General features: G+C 36.5%; 1 protein-coding gene and 1 pseudogene across 5 annotated transcripts in view; one reads left to right on the forward strand and one right to left on the reverse strand.

The window, feature by feature from the left end:
• Positions 1-13723, forward strand: part of MKLN1 (muskelin 1) — a 384978-nt gene that overhangs the window by 214554 nt on the left and 156701 nt on the right. The window lies entirely within an intron of this gene.
• Positions 1074-8194, reverse strand: LOC121819487 (ragulator complex protein LAMTOR5-like; annotated as a pseudogene).

The following is a 13723-nucleotide window of genomic DNA, read 5'->3' on the forward strand; positions in this document are numbered from 1 at the left end:
CGCTGATTCCTAGAATGTCGACATTCACTCTTGCTCTCTCCTGTTTGACCACTTCCAATTTGTCTTGATTCATGGACCTAAATTCCAGGTTCCTATGCAGTATTGCTCTTTACGGCATTGGACTTTACTTTCATCACCAGTCACAGTCATAACTGGGTGTTGTTTTTGCTTTGACTCCCTCTCTTCATTCTTTCTGGAGTTATTTCTCCACTGATCTCCTGTAGCATATTGGGCACCTACTGACCTGGGGAGTTCATCTTTCAGTGTCCTATCTTTTTGCCTTTTCATACTGTTCATGGGGTTCTCCAGGCACGAATACTGAAGTTGTTTGCTGTTCCCTTTTCCAGTGGACCACGTTTTGTCAGACCTCTCCACTGTGACTCGTCTGTCTTGGGTGGCCCTACATGTTGTGGCTCAGTAGTTCCATTGAGTTAAACAAGGCTGTGGTCCATGTGATCAGATTGGTTAGTGTGACTGTGGTTTTCAGTCTGTCTTCCCTCTGATGGACAAGGATAAGAGGCTTATGGAAGCTTCCTGTTGGGAGAGATTGACTGAGAGGGAAACTGGGTCTTGTTCTGATGGGTGGGGCTGTGCTCAGTAAATCTTTAATCTAGTTTTGCAATCTGTTTTTTCTTTATTGGGTGTTTTTGGGCAGGGTTGGGGGAGGAGGGGTTATATTCTTTGTGTGTGTGTGGTTTAGTTGAGGTACAGTTGGCATACATTATATTAGTTTCAGGTGTAACGTAATGTTTGATATACTGCATAATGGTTACCACGTTAACAATTTAGTCTAATTATTTCTAATTTAGTTTGTTTTCTGAAAGAAATCTATTTCCCCTCATTTGTGAGTCTCTTTCCCCTCCAGCCAGGTTTATTAAACATAACATAATTATGTATACAAGGTGACCTAAACCTGCTGCTTCAAAACATGATGCTTTTTAACTAGTATCTTGATAAGTTAGTCCGGAGTGTCAAAAAGCAGCTCACTCTAAAATTAATAGAAAAGGGCCCAATGCATATTACATGAATGGGCTAATTACTGGAATTCTAATAGTTCTGTAAGATAATCAGCATCACGTAGGACTGCATTTCTGTGACAGGCTGCTGGAGAACTGACACAGGATGTCAAGAGGCCATTTGTGCACTGTTACCATGATGCCATTGTGTTTCTGGATCATAATGTTCCCATTACCTGATTCTAGATACACCAAAGGAGTGTCAGTGGGGTCTGGGCTTACCTTAGCTGCTTGCTGGGCTAGAACTGATAGCACCCGAGCATGCTCATCTGATCGGATTCCGTGGCAGCCCATACTGAGCCCTTGTGAATCTGCACAGGACTCCAGCAGTGGGCGGCTTCTTCATTACGTCTTCCAGCTGCTGCGCTAGGGTAGCCACCACCCACCCACGGGCTGCCTGCTTCTTTGCTGCCTGTGTCCCATTTGTGAGTCTTAATAGCTCTTCCTGTTGTCTAATATTTCTGAAATGCCATAATTTTGATTACTGCTTAATAAAGCTTTAGCTATTTTCTTAATTTCTTTCAGCTCATGTTGAAACACTAGATAATAATGTTCATCATTTTTTGTGGCCACATTTTTCTCATGTGTTTTTATTATCTGTTAGAATGTGATTTACTTTACATGTATTATTTTTCCTACAATTTCTTCATGTGGACTTTCATTTTAACTTTCTAATGTTTAAACAAGTTCGGTTTTCCAGTGGTTTTATTTATTTATTTTTTTGGCCATCCCACGTGGCTTGTGAGATTTAGTTCCCTGGCTGAGGATTGAACCAGCACCCTCCACAGGGAAAGCATGGAGTCCTTACTACTGGACCACCGAAGAATTCACTTCTAATAGTTTTAGATGGAAGAGCTTCTGTAGGCTGAAGGAATGGACAAGTATAGTTTTTGAGCTTTGTGGCTCAAGACTTCTCTCCTTTGGGAAATATTTGTAAAATTTGGACTTTTGAGATATAATAAAGCTATTTGCTTTTATATCTGTATCTGTGCTTTGCAAGTATTTTGCTTTTTGGAGAGGCATCTTTGAATGTATTTTGCTCTGTGATATGTCTTGAGTTCTATATTGCTTGGACTTTTGCCAACTTAGCATATGAATCTTACCTTTCCTAGGAGTTGTCATTCTTTACGCTTTGCTTAATTTATTTTCTGTTCCTAGTAATTTCTCTTCAGAATGGGTTTCTGTCTTCCTAAAAATAAGGAAATATTTGCAGGATAGTTGTGAAATCCTCTTACGGTCTAGATTCAACGTTTTATGAATGTTCTCAGGACCCCTTGGAGATTTACCTTCTTTGCATTTATCTTATCTTAGAGCCTGTGAGGCCATTATCTGACTTAGTCTAGCTCTCAGATTTCCATGGTTTCCATAGATTATTTCCTGTTGTTCTGATTTTGAGCTTGTTGATTTCTTTGTAAAGAGTTGACTTTTCTTTTGTTTTTCCATGAGTGGATCCTTTCAATTAGCATTTTGGGGACCACCTCAAATAAAAGAACTCCCCTGCCCTAGTGCATCTCCCTGTTTATTTGTCTTATATCATTTATTATGATCTGTCATTACCTTGTTTACAGCTGTTCCTGTTTACTTTCTGCTAGTTCTCATTTGAACCTTAGCATCACAAGTGGGGATTCTTTCTGTCTTATTTATCAGTGTATTCCTAGAGCCTAGCACAATGTCTAGCATTTAGAGATGAGTAAATATTTGTTAAATAACTTCAGCTTATGGTCAGGCCTCTTCACCATGCTCCTGTGTGAAAATTAGAAAGTATTTGAAAGTGAGTGTATAAGTGATTTTTTTGGAAAAGCTATAATTTTTATAGTATACTCTTTAACACTGTACAACTGTGGATATTCAAAATTGTTTGAGTTGATTTCTGTTTTGCATTTTGAATTGGCTTTTTATTATGTATGGTTTTTGTGTCTCAAACATTTTATGCTATATACATTTACTATTTATTAAATCATAATATCCTTGGCCACAGGTACCCCTTCTATACTTTTGTGGTGTTACCCTATTTAGTGTTTACACACAATGGAAGGTGTTTTGCAGTCAGTGGATTGTGTGTTGTTATTGACTACTGTGTAAGAGGAGAATTATACATGATACCTTGAATGAAAATGTGAAATCTTTTCATAGACTTGTAGAATATTAACATGGCCTCATGAATGGTGTTTTCTAGAGTTGTGCAGTGCACTGCTCCTATTAGAGCTGGAAGAAACTTGAGATCAAGGAAATCAACCCTTTGCATTACAGTTAAAGAAATTAAAGTCCTGAGAGATTATGTGATGTGCTTAACCTTACCCAACAAATTAGTGGCCAAGCTCCAGGATCTTATCATTCCTAGTCAGAGGTGATTTCTTCTAGATGCGTTTTGTCACATTATTCAACCAACGGGCACAGGTTTTAGTAGGGTATTTTAAAACTACCAGAAGAAAAATATTCTCAGACTTGGCTTGACTGACTTCTTCACATTGAAATTAGAGGTAGCTTTTGAGTATCCAAAGCTCTCAGTTTAAAATCGACTGGATTTACTGTTAAGTATCCTGAGCATCCATTAGCAGAAAAAAATGTTAAGTGCTCCATTTTTTTTGCCCAAGTGCTGCTTTTTTTTGCGTTTAAGTATTCTTAAGAGCAGCAATTTAAAAGATGTTGCCAGGCAGGCTTAAGATTTGAACATATTTAATCAAAAGAAGATTTTTAATTTGCTGACTTGAACTCAAAATGTCCAGTAAATTATCTTCTTATAATGCATTTCAATAGTTTGTTCCTGACGTGTAGTTGGTAGTATAATTAAATATACCACCTTAAAACATTTGCAAAATAGAGACATAAAACTTGGGAAAAAATTAATGTTGCATCCCCTGTTTCAGTTGTGCGTGTGTTTCACTATAGATTTTTATAGTCTTAATAGAAAAATTAATTATTCACAGCCTTGCCTTTTTTAGCCTATATCTAAGAGACTTAATATGGCTCATTTTTATTTCCTTCAGTTTTCATCTTGCATTGGTAGGAATAAAAATGTACCTTTTAAAATTAGCCCTGATGAAAAAGGGAAACCATTTTAGTCTTTAGCCCATCTGTTTTACCGGTTCTGCTTAACAAGTTCTCCGATAATTGTTATTTGTATTTTGCTTTTTAAAATATATTTTAGAATGGCATATATTGAGCTTAATCTTAGTAGATTACTTTTCATTATTTGGATCATATAGTTTCTATACTGAATTCTGTCTTCTGTAATTTTTTTTTTTTTTTTTTTTTTTTTTGCTGATCATTTACTTGTTTTCTCAGACAGTAGTTAAAATGTTAAACATTAGTCATGGAGCACCTAGAAGTATGTTTTGATCACATATTTTGGTGGCCAGAAACAGCCTCCTGTAAACTAGAACCAAAAAGCCATTAATTTCTATTCTCTGTTATTCCTTGGAGTCTCTTCTACTTTATGTCTGCTGCAGTCTTACCTTACTTCTGACTGTCTTATTCCCTCTCTTTTATCTCTTATTCTGTATACTTTTCCCTCTGTTTCATTGGTTCTACTTTTTATACATTATTTTCATATGACCCATTCTATCTCTTAGCTAGGCTAAGAGATTGGCTGTCACTGACGTAGTTGAGTCACAAGTGAAAACATCACTGTCTGTCTGTGATTGCTTCTTCAGCAGAGGCTGTGGATGGTATGTTTCCCCTTTCAGAGATTAGGGCTAGTGAGTTAGTATCATGATTGACAGTTTGTAGTGAAAGAGGTTAATGTCTCTCGAGTGTTAGAAGAAGGAAAAACTATACCAGTCAGTAATGATGGTGGGTTCTATAGATCTTTGGGAGTTATGAGTAAGGATACTTAAGCACATGTTTTATAGAATGCTATCATAGTGGCTGTGTCCCTGTTGATGAAGAGTAACGTTAATAATAGTCACTGTCACAACTGGTTTCTCACTTGCTTTCTAGGAGAGTGCAAATGGATTTTAGGAAGGAGCATCTGGGAGGAAGAACTAAAACTAATCTGTAATTGACTTTAAGCTTTGAGGGATAATCTGTCACTTAAAAATTTTAAGAAACAGTTATATCTTTATTAATTGCTTCTTTATCATCTGTGTCTTCAAAAAGAAAGAAAAGTTGAGCCCGATTTGACCATCTGATGATGAGGTCAGTTTTCCATAAATATGAAAAGTTTGTCATAATATTTTTACAGTACTTTAATGCTTATATAAATAATGTTTATTTTTAAAATCTGAATATAAGTAGAAGATAAATAAAACTCAATAATGGTACTTATGCTTCATTTTGGGGATTCTTTGATAGCTCAGTTGGTAAAGAACCCGCCTGTAATGCAGGAGACCCCAGTTCAATTTCTGGGTTGGGAAGATCCCCTGGAGAAGGGAAAGGCTACCCACTCCAGTATTCTGGCCTGGAGAATACCATGGAATCCCAAAGAGTTGGACATGACTGAGCGACTTTCACTTTGACTTTCATGTTTCATTATTGGCTTGTATCTGTGCTTTGTATATTTGATGTAAATTAGGTAATACCACACATGCTTATTAATTCAACTGGATACAAGTGAAAATCTCTGTCGTGTTGGACTCTTTGTGACCCCATGGACTATAGCCTGCCAGGCTCCTCTGTCCATGTAATTCTCTGGGCAAGAATACCGGAGTGGCTGTTTCCTTCTCCAGGGGATCTTCCCAATCCAGGGTCACTCTTTGTGACCCCATGGACTGTAGCCTGTCAGGCTCCTCCGTCCATGAGATTTTCCAGGCAAGAGTGCTGGAGTGGATTGCCATTTCCTTCTCCAGGGGATCTTCCCGACCCAGGAATTGAACCTGGGTCTCCCGCATTGCAGGCAGACGCTTTACCGGCTGAGCCACCAGGGAAGCCCAACAGGTAATACCACACATGCTTATTAATTCAACTGGATACAAGTGAAAATCTCTGTCGTGTTGGACTCTTTGTGACCCCATGGACTGTAGCCTGCCAGGCTCCTCTGTCCATGTAATTCTCTGGGCAAGAATACCGGAGTGGCCAGGGGATCCTTCTCCAGGGGATCTTCCCAATCCAGGGATCAAACCCAGGTCTCCCACAATGCAGGCAGATTCTTTATCGTCTGAGCGACCAGGGAAGCCCCGGAATACTGGAGTGGGTAGCCTATCTCTTCTGCAACATATCTTCCCAACCAAGGAATCGAACCCTGGTCCCCTGGTCTCCTGGTGCATTCTTTACCAGCTGAGCTATCAGGGAAGCCACAATTGGATACAAATATATATAAATAATAATTTTTAACAATAAAATCATACTTCCTTCTTTTTTTTTTTTTTTTATATTGCAGAAATCCCTACAAGTTAGCTGGCATAGATCTGGCAGTATAGTGTTTTATGATTTATTTCCCTGCTATTGCAGCTAGACTCATAAGTGAGTCTCTATACATAGATCTTTATATACTGATGATTTTTTTTTTATAGGATAGATTCTGAGAGTGCTAGGTGAAAGAATATGTACAGTTAGAATTTTGATAGATATTGCAAATTGACTTTCCATCAAGGTTGGAATAATGGACATGTCCACAGTTTCTCCCTGAGATTTCCTGTAAAGATTTAACTTAATCAATTTGAGGGGTGAAAAAAGATATCTTAATGTGTTAATTTGTTTTTCCTGACACAGGGATTTAGAAAAAAAATTTGTTGTTGTTATTTACTAGTCATTAAATTTTAATGACTTCAGTGACACGCATTCCACTCATTTCATTTTATTCTCAAGTGAAACCCTGTTTTACTTATTTTAGATATGATTACTAGCTTGTTAGTCATATGAGTTGCGAGTACTTTTTCCTGAACTATTGCTTGTTTCCTGTCTTTTTAAAAAAGTTTTATATATTTTAGTTGGAGGATAATTACTTTATAACATTGTAATGGTTTTTGCCATACAGCAGTATGAATCAGCCATAGGCGTACATGTGTCTCCTCTCTCCTGAGCCCCGCTTCCACCTCCCTCCCCACCCCATCCCTCTAGGTGGTCACAGAGCAAGGCTTTGGGTGCCCTACGTCATACATCAGATTCACACTGGCTGTGTATTTTATGTACAGTTGTGTATATGTTCCAGTGCTCTTCTTTCAAGTCATCTCACCTTCTCCTTCTCTCACTAAGACCAAAAGTCTGTTCTTTGTGTTTTTGTCTCCTTTGCTGTCCTGCACATAGGATCATTGGTTCCATCTTTCTAGATTTCATATGTGTTTGTTAATATATGATATCTGTCTTTCTCTTTCTGACTAACTTCACTCTGTATATTAGGTTCTAGGTTCATCTACCTCATGAGAACTGACTCAAATGCATTCTTTTTTAAGCTGAGTAATACTCCATTGTGTATATGTACCACAGCTTCCTTATCCATTCATCTGCCGATGGACATCTAGGTTGCTTCCATGTCCTAGCTTTTGTAAATAGTGCTTCAGTGAACATTGGGGTACATGTGTCTTTTTCAGTTATGGTTTCCTTAGGATATATGTCCAGAATATATCCCCAGCAGTGGGATTGCTGGGTCATATGGCAGTTTTATTCCTGGTTTTTTAAGGAATCTCCATACTGTTCTCCATGGTGCTTGTATCAGTTTGCTTTTCCACCAACAATGTAAAAGGGTTCCCTTTTCTCCACACCCTCTCCAGCATTTATTCTTAGTAGACTTTTTGATGATGGCCATTTTGACCCATGTGATTCCTATCCGTTTTTATGGAGTTTTTTTTACAATACAAAATTTTAAAGTTTTTTAAATAAAATTTTTGTTTCAAAGCTTCTGTTTCTTGACAGAAAGATCTCTAACACTTTTTTGGTTGTATAGATTGGCCCTCAGTTTTCTTCTGAGATATTTATGTATGTTTGTATGGTTATATCTTTAATTGGAATTATTTTTGTATATGATATTAGATAGGGGTTAACTTATTTTCTTCTTGTGGATATACAGTTGTATAAGCATCATTTAAATATGAAGTATCATTTCCCATTGAAATAAAATATCACCTTCATAAAATATTAAGTTCTCATCTACACCAGGCTCAATTTCTGGATTTTTGTTTCTTAGTTCTTGGTTTGTTCCTATCCCTACTGTTCTAATTATAAAGAATTTGAAGTGTTTTAAAAGCTGATAAAATGATCTCTTCTCACCTTTTAAATAAATTTTCTTGGCTCTTTTTGTACATTTTTCTATACGAACTTTTTTGTATTGTGCACTCTTTGGGTAGAGCTTCTGATACCTCAGATTATGGACAGCCTGGCAGTCTTTGTCTTGTGGCTTTTTGTGTAACATTTTGTATATTGTTAGCTCTCTGTGGTTCTCCATGGGTCACTGGGAGCCACCTCTCAGCAACTAAATGCCTTCAGCTAAGAGAAGTACGTTCTTATATTCAGCAGTAAAGTTCTCCTGAAGCTCTTTGTGGGCCAAGGAGACTAGCCTGTTGTCCCAGGAGTGCTTGTTTAGTTACCGTATTTCTCTTGGGGAAAGGTGCATCCATGGATCTCTTGGTCCTCCTAGTACTAATAAGCTTTTGTGATAATTCTTAAAAGTTCTGCTTCTGGTCTCTGTTACCTTCTGGGCTTAAGAGAGGTACTTGGTAGTTGACTTAGTGTTGGAACTAGAGAGAAATCATCAGGAATATTTTCAAGCTTCCATCTTTCCAAGTCACCTTAGACCTGACCTCATTTCTGATCTGCATCGTATTTCTCTTTTATCTATTTTTTAAATTAATACAATTGATTTACAATATTGTATAAGTTTCAAGTGTACATAGTTCTCTTTTATCTTAGTATAAGCTTTAAATTACAGATAACAAATATATTAATATATTTGTTTAATATAATTAATGTACTCTATGCTTTAATAGAATCACTTGAATTTTTTTCCTTTTAGTGCTATTTATGGATTTGCTGTTTGTTAATATCTATCAAATATTTATTAAGCACTCTGTGTGGCACCTTTTAAGTTTGGAGTTAGGCAAATGAAGTGAATACCACCCAAATCCTGTCTTCTCAGCAGCACTGAACATAGTTTTTCACTTCTTTGTTCTCAAAGTACTTTCTTCATTTGACATCATGGTTTCTAAGTTTCCAGTTTCTTCGTCTTTGGTCCATCTCAGTCTCCTTTGCTTGATCTTTCTCTCTGGCCCCCCAAATAATGGACCCTCCAGAGCATAATCAGTCCTTCAGCTTCTCTGTGCATGCCAAGTTGCTTCAATTGTATCTAACCCCATAGACTGTAGCCTGCTAGGCTCCTCTGTCTGTGGGATTCTCCAGGCAAAGATACTGGAGTGGGTTGCCATTTCCTCCTCCAAAGGATTTTCCAGACCCAGGGATTGAACCCATGTCTCTTATGTCTCCTGCATTGGAAGCAGCTTCTTTACCATTAGTGCCATGTTGGGGGGGGGGGGAGCAACTTCTCTTCTACCTCCTTTTTATCCCCTGAGTTATTTCATTCAGTGTCATAGCTTTATATGTTTTAGCATTTGATATACTGATGGCTCTATTTTTTCAGCTCTGGCATTTTCCTTGAATTTCAGCCTCAGTTAATCCAGCTGCTGAAACTCCAGTGGGTTGTTTAGGCATTTCAAAATACACAAGACCGTAACATTCTGTAACTATTTGCCCCTTCAGCTTTGCATTTAGTGATCTATCTGCTCATGTTTCAGATTATGACATGGCTAACTCCCTCACATTATCCAGGTCTGTTTCTCTTCTACTTTGTTTTGTTTTTCTTCATAGTACTATTAATACTTACTGCTGCTTTGACATTGTATAGATGTTTGTTTATTAATTTTCTAGATGCTGAGAGACTTTAATCTCCTGCTATTGTTTTATTAGTTTCTTCTGTGTTTTTTACTTTATTTTTGTTTTCATTTAATTCATTGACTCACAATCTTAGCTTGAACTCTTATTATCTTATTGTTTCCCTCCAGTCCAACTTTTTTTAAATTTTATTTTTTTATCTCTACCTTTGAGCCCTTTAATCCCAGTTCATACTGTTTCTTTAAGTTCCTCCTAGTTTTGCAAAGATTGTATCTGTCATTACTAGTCACTCTATTAATGTGTGTGTGCCTTCATGTAATAGTAATGTTACTACTATAACACCCAGTTCAAAGGATATCTTACTATGCTATTTTAGGCCATTTATATGTCTGACTGTTTTAGATTCTTTGTATTAATATTGTATTTTAAATTTTCTGTTTTCAGCCTGTCCTGCTTTCATTTAATCTTCTGTTAGCTGCTCTTTGCTATTTTGTTGTTGTTGGTATTCTGTCTCAAATAACTTATAAGATAGGTAGTATGTTTTTATTCTAAATTTCCGTATTCTTGAGTCTCTTTCTTTTTATCAGTTTCGGAAACATTATTCTTAAGAGCTATGAAAATGATGAAGTTAACTCACATGTCATTTGCTCTCCCCTCCCCCAATGTATTATACTTTGTGATTTTTGTGGTCCCAATTTATCATAGTTTTATATTAGATTTTCTTTCATACTTTTATGTCAGAGTGATTTTTCCCCCTAGTTTTATAGCTTTAGTTTTTAACAGTACTACAGTCTTTTCATAGAGTTCTTATCTTTGTTTTGTAATGCTTAATAAAACACATCTATTTTTTTCTGATTATATGTTGATGTGTTAGTTTTAGAATATTTGAAAAGTACAAAAAAGTGCAAAGAAGGAAGAAAGTTATTGTAATCTCACCACTGATAGCTACATTAGCAATTTAGCATATCTTTTTGGTCTTTTCTTTTCATGAACGAACATTATTATTACTTACAATGCTTGATTCAGTGTACATACTCTGTAAACTACCTTTTCCCTTCACTCTCTGTGTAATAAACATTTGCCAACAGTGTTAAAGTGAGGCCATAATATACATTATGCTTACATGTTATTCTGTAACAGACATTTCATAAGTTTTTTTAACACACCCTCTCGTTAGACAATTTGTTTAGTTTCCTGTTATAAATTGAATTGTGATGAATATGGACGTTTTTAAATCCCCTGGATTATTGTTTAGGTTAAGTTCCAGGAAGTGAAATATGCTAGAACTGTGTACTATGGTGATTAAAAGCATTGACTTTGGAGTCGGATCACCTTGGGTTGAGATTCTTTTTTTGGTGTGTAGGGGGGCTTCCGTTGTAGCTCAGTTGGTAAAGAATCTGCCTGCATTGCAGGAGACCTGGGTTCGATTCTTGGGTTGGGAAGATCCCCTGGAGGAGGAAATGGCAACCCACTCTAGTATTCCTGCCTGGGAAATCCCATGGACAGAGGAGCCTGGCGGGGTACAGTCCATGGGGTTGCAAAGAGTCGGATGCGACTAAACCGCCACCACCACTTAGGTATATTAATTTATCTCTCTCAGTTTCTTAATCTGTACGTTAAAGGTAATAGTTTATATATGGAAAGCACTTAGACCAGGATGTCTTAGTCTGGGATGTCATAAAAGCTCAGAAATGTTAGATACAAACATTATTGTTGTCATCATGGCTGTTACCATTTTTATTTAAAAGGATATACATATTTGAAATGTTTTTGATATATAGTATATTAAAATTCTCTCTTGAAAAGTTGTATCAGTTTGCATTTCTGCCAGCAAAATAGGAGAGTACCATTTTACCAGCTCTGGCCAACAACTGCAGTTATGATTCAAATATGTTATTGTGAGTATAGGCTCAATTTTATAGGGATAATGTGTATCTTTGTTTCAGTCTCTAATTTTTGGTTATTATTGATTTTGAATGGTTGGGTTTGCCAGTTTTTGTATGGGCTATTTATACTTAGTCACTCAGTCGTGTCCAACTCTTTGTGACCCCATGGACTGTAGCCCACCAGGCTCCTCTGTCCATGGAATTCTCCAGGCAAGAATACTGGAGTGGGTTGCCATGCCCTCCTTCAGGGAATCTTCCCAACCCAGGGATCAAACCTCGGTCTCCCACATTGCAGGCAGAGTCTTTACCATCTGGGCCACGTGGGAAGGCTGTATTTATGATTAAATGCTGTTTAAATATTCAAATTTTAATTAGCCTTTTGTGTTTTACATTGCCTGTATTTTTCTAGCTGGTTTTTACCTTTTAGAATGCTTGAGGTCATTTCATGTATTCATGTTTTATCTTTGTAAAATGTGTATGTAAAGAAAATTCTTTTTCTTATAGTTCTATCTTTAAAAAATTTCATTCATCTTTTTGACATTTATTAAGTACCTTTTCTGTGATAGGTATGCCCCTCATCTAGTTTCTCCTGTTGATGACATCTTATATTACCATGGTACATTTGTCATGACCAAGATACCAACACTGATACATTACTGTTAGCTAAATTTCACATTTTATTTGAATTTTGTTAGATTTCCTATTAGTGTCTTCTGATCCAGGATCCCATTCAAGATACCATTACTTGTACTTGTTTTGTTCCTTTACTCTCTTCTGGTCTGTGATGGCTTTTTGATCTTTCCTTATTTTTCATTATATTGATAGTTTGAGGAGTACTGGTCATGTATTTTGTTGAATATTTGTAAGTCTGAATCTGTTTGATGTTTTTCTGATTGTTAGACTAGAGTTATTTATATCACTAGAGACTCAGGGATATTTGGGTTGTAATCCAGTACCTCATTATTTATTTTGCTGTTTAGTTATTTTAGCTTTGGCCATTCATTCTCTCAGGTTGGCTCCTCTGTGTCCTTTTGACATGCCCCCCAACCCCGACGTTTGTGGTTGTTTTGAGCACTACAAGATGTTCTAGACTAATGTTCTGAATTCCCTGCTCTACGCCTAGAATCAGCTCCTTTCCCAAGAATCCCTGTTTCTTTTTATTGGACTGTGGTCTATAGAAACCAAGAATTGGTATTGAGTGTACTCACTGCTACTGGAGTGTCACTGATTGTAGTCCCTATTAGTGAACAGAGCTGGGAGTACTATTTGTGCCAGTGTGTGTGTGCACACTCACATATAATTATTGAATCTCTTTATCTGTATCTATATAAAGCTGAATATTAATATGAGTTCACACTGATGTCTCTGACTCTGTTTCAGTACCCTTGGGTTCATTCCAACCTTCATCCCCTTGCTTTTCTGTTACTTTCTACTCCAAAGTGAGAAGCTTGACTCCCATCATCTACTGTCCATTTACTGTTTCTTTGACACCAGAATAAAGTGTTTCAGAATTAACCCATATCCCTCTGAGAAATAACTGTATCAAATAAAGTAGTTTTTTTATGTGTGATTCTGTTTGTCTTTAGCCTTACAATGTCCAGTGAAAGTACCACCTTCCAAAATTACATATATCAGTTCCTTTTTTCATAGGTCTGTTTTAGGTGCTGGGCTTAAAAGAACTTCTTGATTCAAAGATTGAAAAAAAAAAGATTTATATATTTATATAAACATATACATATATGTGTGTGTGTGTATGATATCATTATATTAATTATTAGGTCTTTTATTTATTTACCTTAAATTCCTAAATATATATATATATACATACCTATATATGTGTGCATAAATTTATAGTATTATTAGTATTTATTACTTTGTTTACCTTAAATTCCTAAGTACACCTGCAGTTCATTTTGTCACTTGATATGAAGTAGAGCTCTCTCTCTGTGTGTACACATATATATAAATAAAATGCTTTTTTTCAGTTGTTTAAAATACTACCTTTATCATATTTAAAAACCTTAAAACTGCTAGACATTTTCTGTGTTTCTTGTTCTGTTTCCT

The sequence above is a fragment of the Ovis aries genome, chromosome 4 (assembly GCF_016772045.2).
Source record: "Ovis aries strain OAR_USU_Benz2616 breed Rambouillet chromosome 4, ARS-UI_Ramb_v3.0, whole genome shotgun sequence".
Taxonomy (NCBI): domain Eukaryota; kingdom Metazoa; phylum Chordata; class Mammalia; order Artiodactyla; family Bovidae; genus Ovis; species Ovis aries.